The sequence below is a fragment of the Capsicum annuum genome, chromosome 7 (assembly GCF_002878395.1).
Source record: "Capsicum annuum cultivar UCD-10X-F1 chromosome 7, UCD10Xv1.1, whole genome shotgun sequence".
NCBI lineage: Eukaryota > Viridiplantae > Streptophyta > Magnoliopsida > Solanales > Solanaceae > Capsicum > Capsicum annuum.
The window spans coordinates 157,999,191-158,013,593 of NC_061117.1; the positions used below are offsets into that span (position 1 = coordinate 157,999,191).

Below are 14,403 nucleotides of genomic sequence, written 5' to 3' on the forward strand. Positions count from 1 at the left end.
AACAGAATAGTTTAGTTTCAGTTCCTGAATGAGCCCGTCCTAGAGTGGAAGGGTAGTACTTCGTCTTTTAGGGGCCAGCTTGTTTCCTACCTTCAGGCAAGCAAAATAATTTCTAAGGGGTGTGTGTATCATCTTGTGCATGTTAAGGTTTCCAGTTTTGAATCTCCCAGTCTCGAATCAGTCCCAGTGGTTAATGAATATTCGGATGTCTTTCTCGAAAATCCTCTAAGCATTTCTCCTAAAAGGTAAATAGACTTCGGCATAGACCTTCTCTTAGATACTCAGCCTATTTCTATTCTGCCATACAAAATGGCACCAGCAGAACTCAAGAAACTAAAAGATCAGTTGAAGTATCTCTTAGATAAGGGATTCATCAGGCCCAGTGTATCCCCATGAGGTGCGCCAGTCTTATTCGTGCGCAATAAAGATGATTCTCTCAGAATGTGTATTGATTACCGTCAGCTCAACAAAGTCACGATCAAGAATAGGTATCCGCTACCTAGGATAGACGACTTGTTTGACCAACTTTAGGGTGCCAGTTATTTCTCTAAGATAGACCTCAGATCAGGCTATCACAGCTTAGAGTTAGAGAATGTGACACCCGAAGACTGTTTTTCATACTCGATATGGTCACTTTGAATTTCTAGTCATGTCCTTTGGTCTTACCAATCCCCCTGCAGATTTCATGGACTTGATGAACCGGGTATTCAAGCAGTACTTTGGACACATTCATCATATTCTTCATAGATGATATTCTGGTCTATTCTCACAGAGAGTGATCATTCAGACCATCTCATAATTGTTCTTTAGACTTTCTGGGATCACCAGTTCTTTGCCAAGTTCAGTAAGTGCGAATTTTGGCTAAGATCAGTAGCATTCCTTGGCCATATTTTTTTTAATGATGGCATTAAAGTAGATCCTCAGAAAATTAAAGTGGTAAGAAACTGGCCTCGCCCTGTCTCTCCATCAAATATCAAGAGTTTCTTGGGTTTGGCTGGCTATTACAGACAGTTTGTCAAGGGAATTTCTTCTATTGCTTCTCCTATGTCCATTTGACTCAGAAGAAGGTCAAGTTTCAGTGGTCAGAACCTTACGAGAAGAGTTTTCAGGAGCTGAAGACTCGACTCACCTCAGCTCCAATTTTATCACTTCCCGACGATTTCGATGGATTCGTAGTATATTGTGATACTTCCAGAGTAGGTTTAGGTTATGTCTTCATGCATAATAGTAGAGTCATAGCCTACGCCTTCAGACAGTTAAAGCCCCATGAGAAAAATTATCCTACTCATGACCTTGAGTTAGCAGCTGCTGTCTTTGCCTTAAAGATTTGGAGGTATTATCTATACGGTGTTCATGTAGACGTCTTCACAGATCATAAGATCCTTCAGTATGTCTTTTCCTAGAAAGATCTCAATCTTCGTCAGAGAAGGTGGTTGGAGCTCTTGAAGGATTATGACATGAGTATCTTTTATCATCCTGGCAAGGCCAATGTAGTAGTCGACGCACTCAGTAGACTGTCCATGGGTAGTGTTTTCTATGTTGAGGATAGTAAGAAAAAATTAGCTCAGGAGATTCATTAGCTTTCCAGACTAGGCATTCGCTTAGTCGACTCTTCAGAGGGTGGTGTATGTGTTCAGAGTAATTCAGAGTCATCTCTAGTTTCCGAGGTGAAAGAGAAGTAAGACAGGGATCCTATCCTTTTCAAGCTAAAAGAGTCAGTTCAGAGTCAGGAAGTAGAGGTTTTCTCCCAAGGGGGAGATAGTGTTCTTCATTGTCAGGGGTCGTCTGTGTGTTCCCGATGTAGATAACTTGAGGCAGCGAATTCTTGTATAAGCGCATGGTGCGCGATACCCTATTCATCCAGGGGCCACTAAGTTGTACCGCAACTTGCAGGAGATCTACTGGTAGAGTGGGATGAAGAGGGACATTGCAGAGTTTGTGGCTAAGTGCTCTATATGTCAGCAGGTTAAGATAGAGCATCAGAAACCTAGTGGTTCCATACAGGAGTTCACTATTTCTACTTGGAAGTGGGAAAAAATAAACATGGACTTCGTGACGGGTTTGCCTAGAACACATCATCAGCATGATTCAGTTTGGGTTATTGTAGACAGAATGACCAAGTCAGCTCATTTCCTTCCAGTTTGTACCTCTTACTCAGCCGAGGATTATGCCAAACTCTATATCAGGGAGTTGGTCAGATTACATGGTGTTCCACTATTTATCATCTCAGACATAGGTACCCAGTTCACCTCTTACTTCTGGAAAGCGTTCCAAAAGGGTCTTGGTACTCAAGTTCATCTCAGTACAGCGTTTTATCCTCAGACAGATGGTCAAGCTGAAAGGACCATTCAGACTCTAGAAGATATGCTAAGGGCGTGTGCAATTGATTTCAAAGGAAGCTGGGATGACCATTTGCCTTTGATTGAGTTTGCATACAACAACAGCTATCACTCCAGTATTCAAATGGCTTCATTCGAATATCTCTATGGTAGGAGATGTAGGTCTCCGATCGGTTGGTTCGAAGTTAGTGATACCGCAGTCATAGGGCCTGACTTAGTATTTGATGCCTTAGAGAAAGTTCAGTTGATCAGAGAAAGACTCCAGGCTGCTCAGAGCTGACAGAAGTCTTATGCGGAAGTTCATAGAAAGGATCTTGACTTTGAGGTCGATGACTATGTCTATCTCAAGATCTCTCCCATGAAGGGAGTGAAGAGATTTGGTAAGAAGGGAAAGCTCAGTCCCCGATATGTCGGTCCCTTCAATATTCTCAGTCGCTTCGGCAAGGTAGCCTATGAGCTCGAATTACCTTCAGATCTAGCCTCAGTTTATCCAGTCTTTCATGTCTCTTTGCTCAAGAAGTGCATAGGTGACCCAGCAGTTGTAGTCCCTATTCAGAGCGTTGACATTAAGAATAGCCTCTCTTATGAAGAGATTCCAGTCGAAATCCTCGACTATCAGACTCGTAGGCTGAGGAACAAAGAAGTCCCTCTATTCAAGGTTCTTTGGTGGAATCAGTCCATGGAGGGAGCTACTTGGGAAGCAGAAGCGAACATGCAAACCAAGTACCCTTATCTTTTCTCCGCTAATTCAGACTTAGCTCGAGGTAACCATTTTTCTTAAGCTTATTCAGTTACATATTCAAAATTCCAGTATAAAATTGGTATCAAGTATCAATGCATAGCTTATCATGCATTCATGAGTTCAACTTATCAGCCATGCATCAGATATGCATGTTCAGTTGGGCTATATTCAGTTTAGAATTTAATTCAGTCCTAAAATTATGTGCCAGTTGACCATGATCAGTGTATGTGTCGTTTTATCTTTTCTCCCCTCTCAAGCAGTCATCATTCGAAGATGAATGTTTCCAAGGGGGAGATATTGTAATACCCTAAAAAATCCAAACCAATATTAGAGCCATATACCAAGCTCATGCATAGTACATCATGGTTCTTTTATAGTTTTATGAGTAAGTTAGATGTATATTAAGGTTTCAAATAACTCCCAGCTATCAGACAAATCAAAACATTCCTTACCAATTGAATTCTTAAGAAGGATATTGGTATAGTCAACTTCAAACGAGCATATCTCTCATTATATTTGGAATTTTTGAGCTCATGGCCTATGAACAGATAGATAATGAATTATCTTTCCAACGATACTAATTTTTCCTAAATCCAATATCGAAAAAAAGAGTTATTACTATTTTACTCCAGCATGTCAGGCTGGAAACAGTGTGACGACATTCGTGATAGCTTACCACATTTGTGACGCCATATCACGAAGGTCGTCAGCCTTAGGCAGAAACCAGCTCCTAAGTGACGACATTCGTGACAGCTTACTACATTTGTGACGTCCTATCACGAAGGTCGTCAGGCTTAGGCAGAAACCAGCTCCTAAGTGATGAGATTTGTGATAGCTTACCATATTTGTGACGCCCTATCACGAAGGTCATCAGCCATAGGCAGAAACCAGCTCCTAAGTGACGATATTCGTGATAGCTTACCACATTTGTAATGCCCTATCACGAAGGTGGTCAGCCTTATGCAGAAACCAGCTCCTAAGTAACGACATTCGTGACAGCTTACCATATTTATGACACCCTATCACGAAGGTCGTCAGCCTTAGGCAGAAACCAGCTCCTAAGTGACGAGATTTGTGATAGCTTACCACATTTGTGACGCCCTATCACGAAGTTTGTCATCCTTAGGCAGAAACCAGCTCCTAAGTGATGACATTTGTGATAGCTTACCACATTTGTGATGCCCTATCACGAAGGTCGTCAGCCTTAGGAAGAAACCAGCTCCTAGTGACGACATTCAAGACAGCTTATCATATTTGTGACGCCCTATCATAAAGGTCGTCAGTTATGATTTTTCAGCAACTAGAAATTTATTTCATAAAGGTATTTTGGTCATTTCCTTCACCTTCCATGAATTATAACCCTAAAGAGGCGTAATTTTTCCCATTATTTTCTTCAGTTAAGCATCTCAAAAACCCTCTCTTACGCTCTCAACCACAAGATTAGGGTTTCGATCAAACTCATCTCTCAAAAGCAAAATTCAAGCCTTTTTCCAAGATAATTGAGAATTAAGTTTCCCAATCTAAGAACTCTCCAGCAAATCATTAAGGTTTCCTTTCTAAGGTATGCGTAGTGTTCATCTATGGATCCAATCCATTCATAGAGCTCAAGAACCATGTTTTAAATATTATTTTATAAACTTTTTGTGGTGATATGAGTATGTACATGTTGACGATTGTTGTTTAAGTTTTAATGTAATGTCTAAAGGTGTTTTCATGGAATATATATGTTTGTTAATTGAAAACCATGAACTTTAGGTGGTTTAATATGGTGCAAGTATGAAACTCACCTATGCCTTAAAGAATGCATGCAAGGTGTTTGATAAAATGCTTAGGATGCTAGAAATTCATGTTTGTATAGTTTTATGATGTCTAAATGACAAGTCCATCTTAGCTATATACTTCAATATAAATCCCATGTTTTTCATGTGTTGCTATTGTGGTGGTATAAAGCATGTACGATAATGGAGATATACAATATATACACGAAATATATCCATGCATTCACTATAATGTTTAAGATGTTGAATAACTATATGAAATATGATATCCCTTACTTATGATATTATGAATTGTGGACTCAAATCTTATGATCAAGTCATATCATGTGTGTCAGTTTCCTTCTATCGAGTCCTGGGGGTGTTCGTACCCGAAAAACATAGTTGTGTGCCTAGATCCATGTCATGTTGTCACGATAATATCAGTCAAGCTATAATCTATAGAACTCAGTCAGTCATGTGACTCAGGAAACCTCAGAAATCTCATGATCTCAGTTAACTCTCAGATAATAGTACTACTCCGTCAGTCAACGGAAGTCAGTTAATCTGTCCATGTACGGTCAGTTGAATCATGTTTAGTCTCTTCAGATGGGAGTAGAAGTTAGCACTGAGTGAACCCAAGGATGGGGACTCACCTACCAATTTAGGGTGTGTTTCTTAGCAGTCATCCTTGTGTTCCAGAATTACGTAGCCAGCGTAGGTTGACACATCTTAGCCTGTCAGATTAGGGTTGATGAGGTGGCTTAACCTGTTAGTTTAGGGTTCCTACCATTCTCCTTTCGATTACCTTCCAGCTAAGGGTCACCCACAACTATCCTTACCAGTTGCACGGTATTGACACCCCTCCAGTCGGGGCAGAGATTGGACCCCAACTTAGCTATATGCGTTATTGGGGCATGTCGGTTAAACAACTACCTCCCACAATTTCAGAATTAGTCTCATTAAAAGAACTCAGATAGGTCTTCAGATTTTAGCATATGAGGACTGTCAGGTACAGTCAGACTCAGTTATAGTACGAAACTCAGATAGTTCTAACAGATTCAAAATTGTCAGATACAGTCGCCCATGTTATCAGAATTTTAGTATCAGTCATATTAGCCATCAGTAAACCATGTATTAGCATACATGACTAGCTATCATGCACCTACGATTTCAGTTACTATGTATGCATGTTTGTACTCTTACATTCATGTCAGTCAGACAGTTAGCATTGTTCATACATGTAAACCCTATTTATTTTTAGCCTACCTCACTCGTATACTCAGTACAATTCCTCGTACTGACGCATTTGCGCTATGGTGTTTTCTTTTTATGTTACACCATAGGTTCAGAGACATGAGCTCCAGATCAGCAGTAGCAGTATCATTTTCAGTCGCAAAGATTCAGTGAGTCCTCTTCATTCAAGGACAATATGATTTGATTTATTTATTATTATTTTAGCCAGTTATCAGTTTACGGAGTTAGTTGGAGACATGTTCCTTCAACCCCTTATTCAGACAGCACTTAGAGGCTTTCAGATTCAGTATTTAGACTTATGTTCAGATTTGATTTACTTTTCAGTTGTTTTGGGTATCTTTCACCCATATGGATGTTATGTTTTGACAGATTCTTTATTCAGTTGAACCTTATGGCCTACATATTCATGTTTTCTGCATTATTACATTATATATTGTAGTATACTGGTACAGATATTAGTCATGGGTTAGCTTGTGATCCTTTGGGGTCATAAGTACCGTGTAGCATTTCGGTTCAGAAAAAAATTAGGGTGTTACATATTGTAAGTCTAAATCAAATCTAGCGGTCTGACAAGCCTCTACTACCAATAACTAGAGAGCCATTAGGATAAACCCCAACTGAATCGAACTGTCTGAAAAGAATACTGAATCATCTAAGCTGAAAATCTAAATAACTAAGTTCCCAAACTATGAGGACTCACCAACTGCCAGAATGTAGATAGAGATGCTCAAAAATCACTCACGCTGCTAAAACTGAGCACCTGAACCTACATTATGAGACAATGTAGGACATTGACATATATGTGGATCGGCACTTTGAGGATGTACTGAGTATATGGGGTGAAATGCATAAGTAAAACAAAGTCTCAATAGTCATCGTAGTTTGTGAAACAATGCATGCTAGATGTAAATGACTCGCATAGGCTAGAATATCTGAAATACTGAAATCCGTAAACACGAATAACAAATCATACTTTGTAAATCTAGTTAGTCATAACATGTAGTTCTTAAAGCTTTACTAATGTTTTTTTTGTAAATCATACTGTCTAAGTGTAAAAAGGCCTCACTTCTATATCTAATATCTGAAAGCTAAAATCTGTAACTAATATCTTTTAGTGAAACATAATCTGAATAAAGTTGTGAGCTTTACACTTAGTTTTCTTAAAATCTTTTGTATTATTCTTTTTTATTAGGGAGGTTTTTTTAACCGACATAAACCATGTGATCTAACATGGAGTCCAACAACTCGTTCCCCTATAAAAAACCTCACGATAGAGAGAGGTGTCATACTCTTGCCAATGAGTATAACCTAATCTAAGAGATCACATTTGTAATTGTCATCCTTATAAAAATGAGAATAATATGATAATTTGTACGTACGTTGGCTACGTAGTTCTGTGGAAGATAAGGAACGCTAATCCCATACTTCTCGCTCGATACTAAATACTACTCCCTTTAATTTGAGCTTATTCTGTTGGAAAATCCACTTTAAAACTAGCATAAGGGTTTATTATAAAACTAATTATGCATTTATCTGATTAAATCTAAAATCAAAGCTAATTTGATTTTTGAAACCTATAGTAAATCTGTAATGTGGATTCCAAATCTTATATGAGGATCAAAAGATCAAATCTTTACTGAAAATCTGAAAATAAACTGATCATCTGATGCTTAAAGCATAATCTTTCTTGAAATAATAATAATTAATCTTGAGATAGCAACACATGCATCAATCGCATGTCAAAACATTATAATAATTATGCTTGATGATGAAAACAATGATAATTAATCTCAAAATCTGGAAATTACTGCAATAGGCATGAAAATAGTCATGCAATTAAACTTCTAAAACACTTGAAATCTCATAATCTTGAAATTAGCAATAATGGGTATGAATCCCAATTTAAAACTCATGTATAACCATTCAAAATCATATAAATTTGAAATAGAAATTTGATTTTGGGCACAAGGATGAAAGAGAATCCTTGTTCATAAACCCCACAAACCTTAATTGATGATTAAATGGAGAAACTTGAAATTTTGATTCCTATTTGAGTTCTTGAAGATGAATTCTTGATTATCTTGATTTGGTAATCCTCAATTTAGAGTTTTCTCAGAGAAATAATGGAGGATTTTGATTTCTTGGAGAGTAAGCTTTGAGTTCTAGGGCTTTTCTTTGAGAGAGAATGGATGAAAGATAAGCATAATAGGCTTAGAATAGGTTTAATCTTGTGTTATTCACGAATTGGGGGCTTGGGAATTAACCAAAGTGCCTCCTTTTAAACTTTAATCAGAACTGGAAAAAAGGAACAAAAATCCCGATTTAATATGCCACCGCGATGCGCCACCGTCGCGGTAGCTTACTGGAAATTAACGGCTGGGAAATTGGAGACCTCCGCGACGCAGAGCTATCGCGTTGCCCCACTGGATTTTGAGAATTGGGAACTGAAATTTCTCTGCGATGCGGGCCAATTGTGGTACTCTATTAGAATGCCATTTAGGCCATCGTCGCGATGCGGTACTATCACGTTGGCCTACTGAAAATTGACAAATAGGATATTGACCTCACAACGATGCGAGCTTATCGCGGTGGTTCACTGAAATTTGACAATTGCTAAATAAGCCTTCATCGCGATGCGGTGCTTGTCTAAATGGCACACTGTCAACACTAAAAATACCATAACTTCTCAACCGAGTATCGGATAGAGGCGAATTTGGTATCGATGGAAAGCTAATTCAATTTTATACAAAATGGAAGGTCTAAATATGGAGAATTCTATATGTAACAAAAGTTATTCATTTTTTAATCTAGTTTTTTACATTCTAGAAGTGAAATTAAGTTATAAAAAGTATGGGGTATTACAGCATCGGTTAGTTCGATTTGATTTTATATATTATCGGTTTGATTTATTGGTTATCAATTTTTAAATACGTTAAACTAATAATCAAATCAATAAGATATTTCTTATCGATTTTTGATTTATCATTTTTTAGTCCTTAACGGTTCAATTTTTGATTTAACTAATAAGAAAATATGCATAAAATAGAAATAGTAGCAACTAATTAAATTATTTTTGCAAACATGTACCCTCACAATTTTTAAATGCATTGTCTACCACTATTATTATTGTTAAAATAACAGTCAATTCAATTTAATTTTTCTTTGATGTTTAATTTTTCTTTGATGTTTAATTTTTAGATAATTTTATACTCAATTAGCGTCAATTACAGTCAAAATTGACCTCAATTTGACCATAAATTAAATTCTAATTTAAACCTTTTTTTCAATCATATTTTATCTCAGTCGTTTATCAAAATAATCCAACAACTGAGAACCAAAACACCCACTTTTTCCTTTCAAACAAAACAAAACCCTAATCCCTCATTTCTCAAAAAATCAACCGTTGCCTCTCCACTCTGTCTCTACAATCCCTCTCTTCTCTACTTCTCTCTAAAACAAAACCATTGCCAACCACAAGCCGCCTCGCCGAACTCCGTCGCTGCTACGTCTTCCTCCGTTCATCTCCCAACAGCAGCCACCCAGCACCGCCACCGATAAAATGACTGCAGTCACCACCATCTCTCCTCCTCAAATAGCCGTCGTCGCTGCTCTCTCCTTCACTGGTGAGCTCCTCTCCCATCACCAATTGTTGCTCCAGTCGGCTCCACGGTGGAGCAAGTTCTAGACCAACGCCATTTCGGCAAGCACCAATTTTTACTCCTTTGTTTCGTGTAAGCTAACCATGTCATTAATACTGAATTAGTCAGATCCCTATGTCAGTGTTTAGACATACTTGAGTATTGAGTTGACAAAGTATCCATACTTAGTTGGATTTATTGGGTTCTTTTTCTACATGTATACTTTTTCTACATGTATAACCAAATTTGTTTAGGAAAAGACTATAATAATTAATAAGTCTCGTTAAAAGTCCATGCCGTGGTGCAAGTGCTATACAAAGTCTTGTTATGCACTTCGTTTTCTCTACATAGCTGGCAAATTATGTTTTCTCCAAAAATGTAAATGGGTAAACAAAATTATTGGAAGTAGATAACTTTCATGCATGATCTTTTATATAAAATTTGACCCTGAAGCTCGAGTTGGGTTGCATAAATTAATATTTTGCTGAACCTAGGAACTCATCATCGGATCTTTATACTTTGCTTATGTCTAATGTTCCCGGGATCAATATAATTTTTAGTGAATATATATCACTTTATTTATTGTATGGTGTGTTGTTTCCTTTTCATATGTTCATATTAATTATAGTTACATATATATTCATATCAGATACAATTGTGATTCAAATTATTATTGAGAAAGCAGACGGTTTGAAAGGGAGTGGCTTCCTAAGAGACGTCCAGAATACCTTTACTCTGGTCAATAATAAATAAAATTAGTAAAGTGTAATCACTTGAAAATGTGAATTCATAACTTGAATTGGCACTTGAAATGTGAATTCATGACTTGAAAATGGTTAGGTTTATTCACTTGAAATGTGAATTAGAGAGTTGAAATTGGTTAAGTGTAGTGTTTTGAAATGTGTAGTAATCACTTGAGAAGTGGATTAGCGACTTGAAAATGGTTTAGTGTAGTTACTTGATAGGTGAACTTGTGTTTTGAAATTAGTAAAGTGTAATCACTTGAAAATGTGAATTCATAACTTGAAATTGGTTTAGTGTTGACACTTGAAATGTGAATTCATGACTTGAAAATGTTTAGTTTTATTCACTTGAAATGTGAATTAGAAAGTTGAAAATGGTTAAGTGTAGTGTTAAGTTGAATTAGAAGTGGATTAGCGACTTGAAAATGGTTTAGTGTAGTTACTTGAAAGGTGAACTTGTGTTTTGAAATTAGTTTAGTGTAATCACTTGAAAATGTGAATTCATGACTTGAAATTGGTTTAGAGTTGATACTTGACATGTGAATTCATGACTTGAAAATGATTAAATTTAGTCATTTGAAATGTGAATTAGAGAGTTGAAAATGGTTATGTATAGTGTTTTGAAATGTGTACTAGTGGATTAGCGACTTGTGGAATGCAAGAAGCAAGACGGAGTATGTGGAATGCAAGTTTAATGACGTGAGGCGGGAGAATGAGGTAGTAGTGAAGCTGGAAGCACAGGAGGTATGTAAGAGGGATAAGTTCAAGTATCTTGGGTCCGTGATCCAGAGTAACGGTGAGATTGACGAGGATGTCTCGCACCGTATTGGGGCGGGATGGATGAAGTGGAAACTCGCATCGGGGGTGCTGTGTGATAAGAAGGTGCCGCCCAAGCTTAAAGGCAAATTCTACAGGGTGGTAGTCCGTCCGGCCTTGTTGTATGGAGCGGAGTGTTGGCCAGTTAAGAACTCCCACATCCAAAAAATGAAGGTGGCAGAAATGCGGATGTTGCGCTGGATGTGTGGACTGACTAGAGGGGATAGAGTTCGGAATGAGACTATCCGGAAGAAGGTTGGTGTGACTTCAATGGAGTGCAAGATGCGGGAAGCACGATTGAGATGGTTCGGACACGTGAAGAGGAGGGGCAGGGATGCCCCGGTCCGTAGGTGTGAGAGGCTAGCGTTGGATGGTTTTAGGCGGGGTAGGGGTAGGCCGAAGAAGTACTGGGGTGAGGTGATTAGGTGGGACATGGAACAGTTACAGCTCACCGAGGACATGACAAGGTCTGGAGGGCGCGAATTTCGGCAGAGGATTAGGGCCAGTTTGGGTCGCTAGTGTAGGGAATTACTTGGTGGGGGTTTTATTCCTGTTATGATTCCGTGTTCCATGTTTTATTACGAATCTGTGTGCTTTCCTCTGCTTTCCTCTGTTTTATATTACTTATGGGTGCCGTATTTATGTTATGTAATCTGCTTCTGTGCTTTACTATGTGTTTGTGTGGTATCTCGTGCCTTGAGCCAGGGGTCTATCAGAAACAGCCTTTCTACTTCATCAGAGGTAGAGGTATGGACTGCGTACATCTTACCCCCCAGACCCCACTAGGTGGGAATACACTAGGTTTGTTGTTGACTAGTGGATTAGCGACTTGAAAATGGTGTAGTGTAGTTCTTGAAAGGTGAACTTGTGTTTTGAAATTAGGAAAGTTTAGTCACTTGAAAATGTGAATTCATGACTTGAAATTGGTTTATTGTTGGCACTTGAAATGTGAATTCATGACTTGAAAATGGTTAGGCTTAGCCACTTGCAATGTGAATTAGAGAGTTGAAAATGGTCAAGTGTAGTATTTTGAAATGTGTACTAGTTGCTTGAGAAGTGGATTAGCGACTTGAAAATGGTTTTGTTTAGTTTTTGAAAGGTGAACTTGTGTTTTTAAATTAGTAAAGTGTAATCACTTGAAAATGTGAATTCATAACTTGAAATTGGTTTAGTGTTGCACACCATGCTTAAAGATTCTCTAGTGTAAAGCTGAAACAATTTCACGTTATGGCAGAAGAGAACAAAGAAATCCTCAGCACCTAGTGAAAAGGACTGAATCCAAGAATCAGCAAAGGAATACCAAAAGGCATAGAAAGTGAACTAGTTGCTGCTGGATGGCCTAACTGTCTTGTTGCAGTAGCTAGCGAAGCTTTAGTTGGATGGCTTCCAAGAACACCTGAAACTTCCGAGAAGATAAGATGGGTTAAGACAGTAATGTCTACAAGGCTCGCGATCGTTTGCTCAATAAGATTGTGGCCCTGAAAAAGGTTTCTGCTGACGATCTTGATCCCAAAAGTTTCAAGTTTATGGCAGAGAGATTTTTATATTGCGAAGGCTCAGTGATCACCCGAATGTTAGCAGCTGGACGGTGTAGTCCCCTCAAATTGTCCTGCATCCTTTTTTTTATTGCATGGAATATAATCTCAAGGGAATTCAAGAACAAAAAGGTGTCAAGTTTTCCTAATCTGAGATGAAGTATTACAGAACCAGCTGCTTAAAGGGCTTGATCACTGCCATAGCCATGGTATTTTGCATCGAGATGTAAAAACTTTTTAGCTAAGAAAAATGGTATCTTGAAAACTGCAGATTTTGGGCTGTCAGAAATTTTTGATCCATAACAAAGCATTTCCCTTAACTAGCAAAATTGTGATTCTCTGGTATAGGCCATCAGAACTTTTGCTTGGATCAAATTCTTATGGAATTGGAGTTGATTTATGGGGTGTTGGTTGTATACTTGGTGAATTATTTACTGGCAGGCCTATTATTCCTGGTAAAACTGAATTTGATCAATTGCATAAAATCTTCAAGCTTTGTGGTTCTCCATCTGATAACTTTTTGGAAAAATCGCAAATTGTCTAATGCATCAATATGTAAGCTGCAAATACCTTATAGGCGACAAATTGCATAAAATCTTCAAGCTTTGTGGTTCTCCATCTGATAACTTTTTGGAAAAATCGCAAATTGTCTAATGCATCAATATGTAAGCTGCAAATGCCTTATAGGCGACAAATTTCAAGCAATCTTTCATGATCTTCCTGCTGCTCCTGTAGGACTAATGGACACTTTTTTTCATAGAACCTGAATGTCGAGGAACTGCAGCTCTTGCTCTTCAGGATGAGTTTTTTACAATAGAACCATGTGCTTCTGATCCTTCAAGTCTGCCACAATGCCCTCCCAGAAAAGAGATTGATGCGAAAGTAACCAAGAGGATTAGGGAAGCTAATGCAGAATTACGGAGGTCAATAGACAGAAGAAGACTCCTTACCCATACAAAAGCCTGGAATAGTCTTGAAGGAACAAATGAATACGTCTTAGGAGGTGTTCTAAATGAAGGAAGAAATTCTTTTGCATCTTTTCAAAGTTTAGACACAATGCAGGATTTACTCCAAGAGTGTGATGCCATGATCCGCAAAGCTGTTGCATGTGGGAGTTTAGGGAAAGAAGAATCATTATTTAGGTCTATCAACGTCAACCAGCCATAAGACTACAGGAAACAACCAAATTTCTAGTCACTTGCCTACTAAATCGACCAAATTGCAGGGCTTAACAAAAAGTGAACGAGGCACGGATAGTAAAAGATGATCAATGAGTAATGTCTGACGAGAAAAAAAATAGTGGAAGGGGGAGGAAATAACTCCAGGTAGAGAAGAACCAACTTACTGAACAGTTCTTGCCTCTTGCAGAATCGGATGGCCTTAACTTCCTGGAAGACAACCACTATTTTGGTCCACTTGCAGCTGCATCAAAACCAATCGATGTGGATTGAATACTTGGAGAGCATTGCCAACAGATCCAAGAATCTATTAAACGTGCCAAGAAACAGAAAATATTAGCTAAAGCTCGATTGGTAAATCTACCCTGATTTTCTATTTCCAAAATGGGAAGGTGAAACTA

At 38.2% G+C, this 14,403-nt stretch overlaps 1 pseudogene; it reads left to right on the forward strand.

Annotated features, from left to right (window-relative positions):
• The window catches only part of LOC124885800, a 126,635-nt pseudogene extending 112,644 nt beyond the window's left edge, over nucleotides 1-13,991 (forward strand).
• The last annotated feature ends 412 nt before the right edge of the window (nucleotides 13,992-14,403 follow it).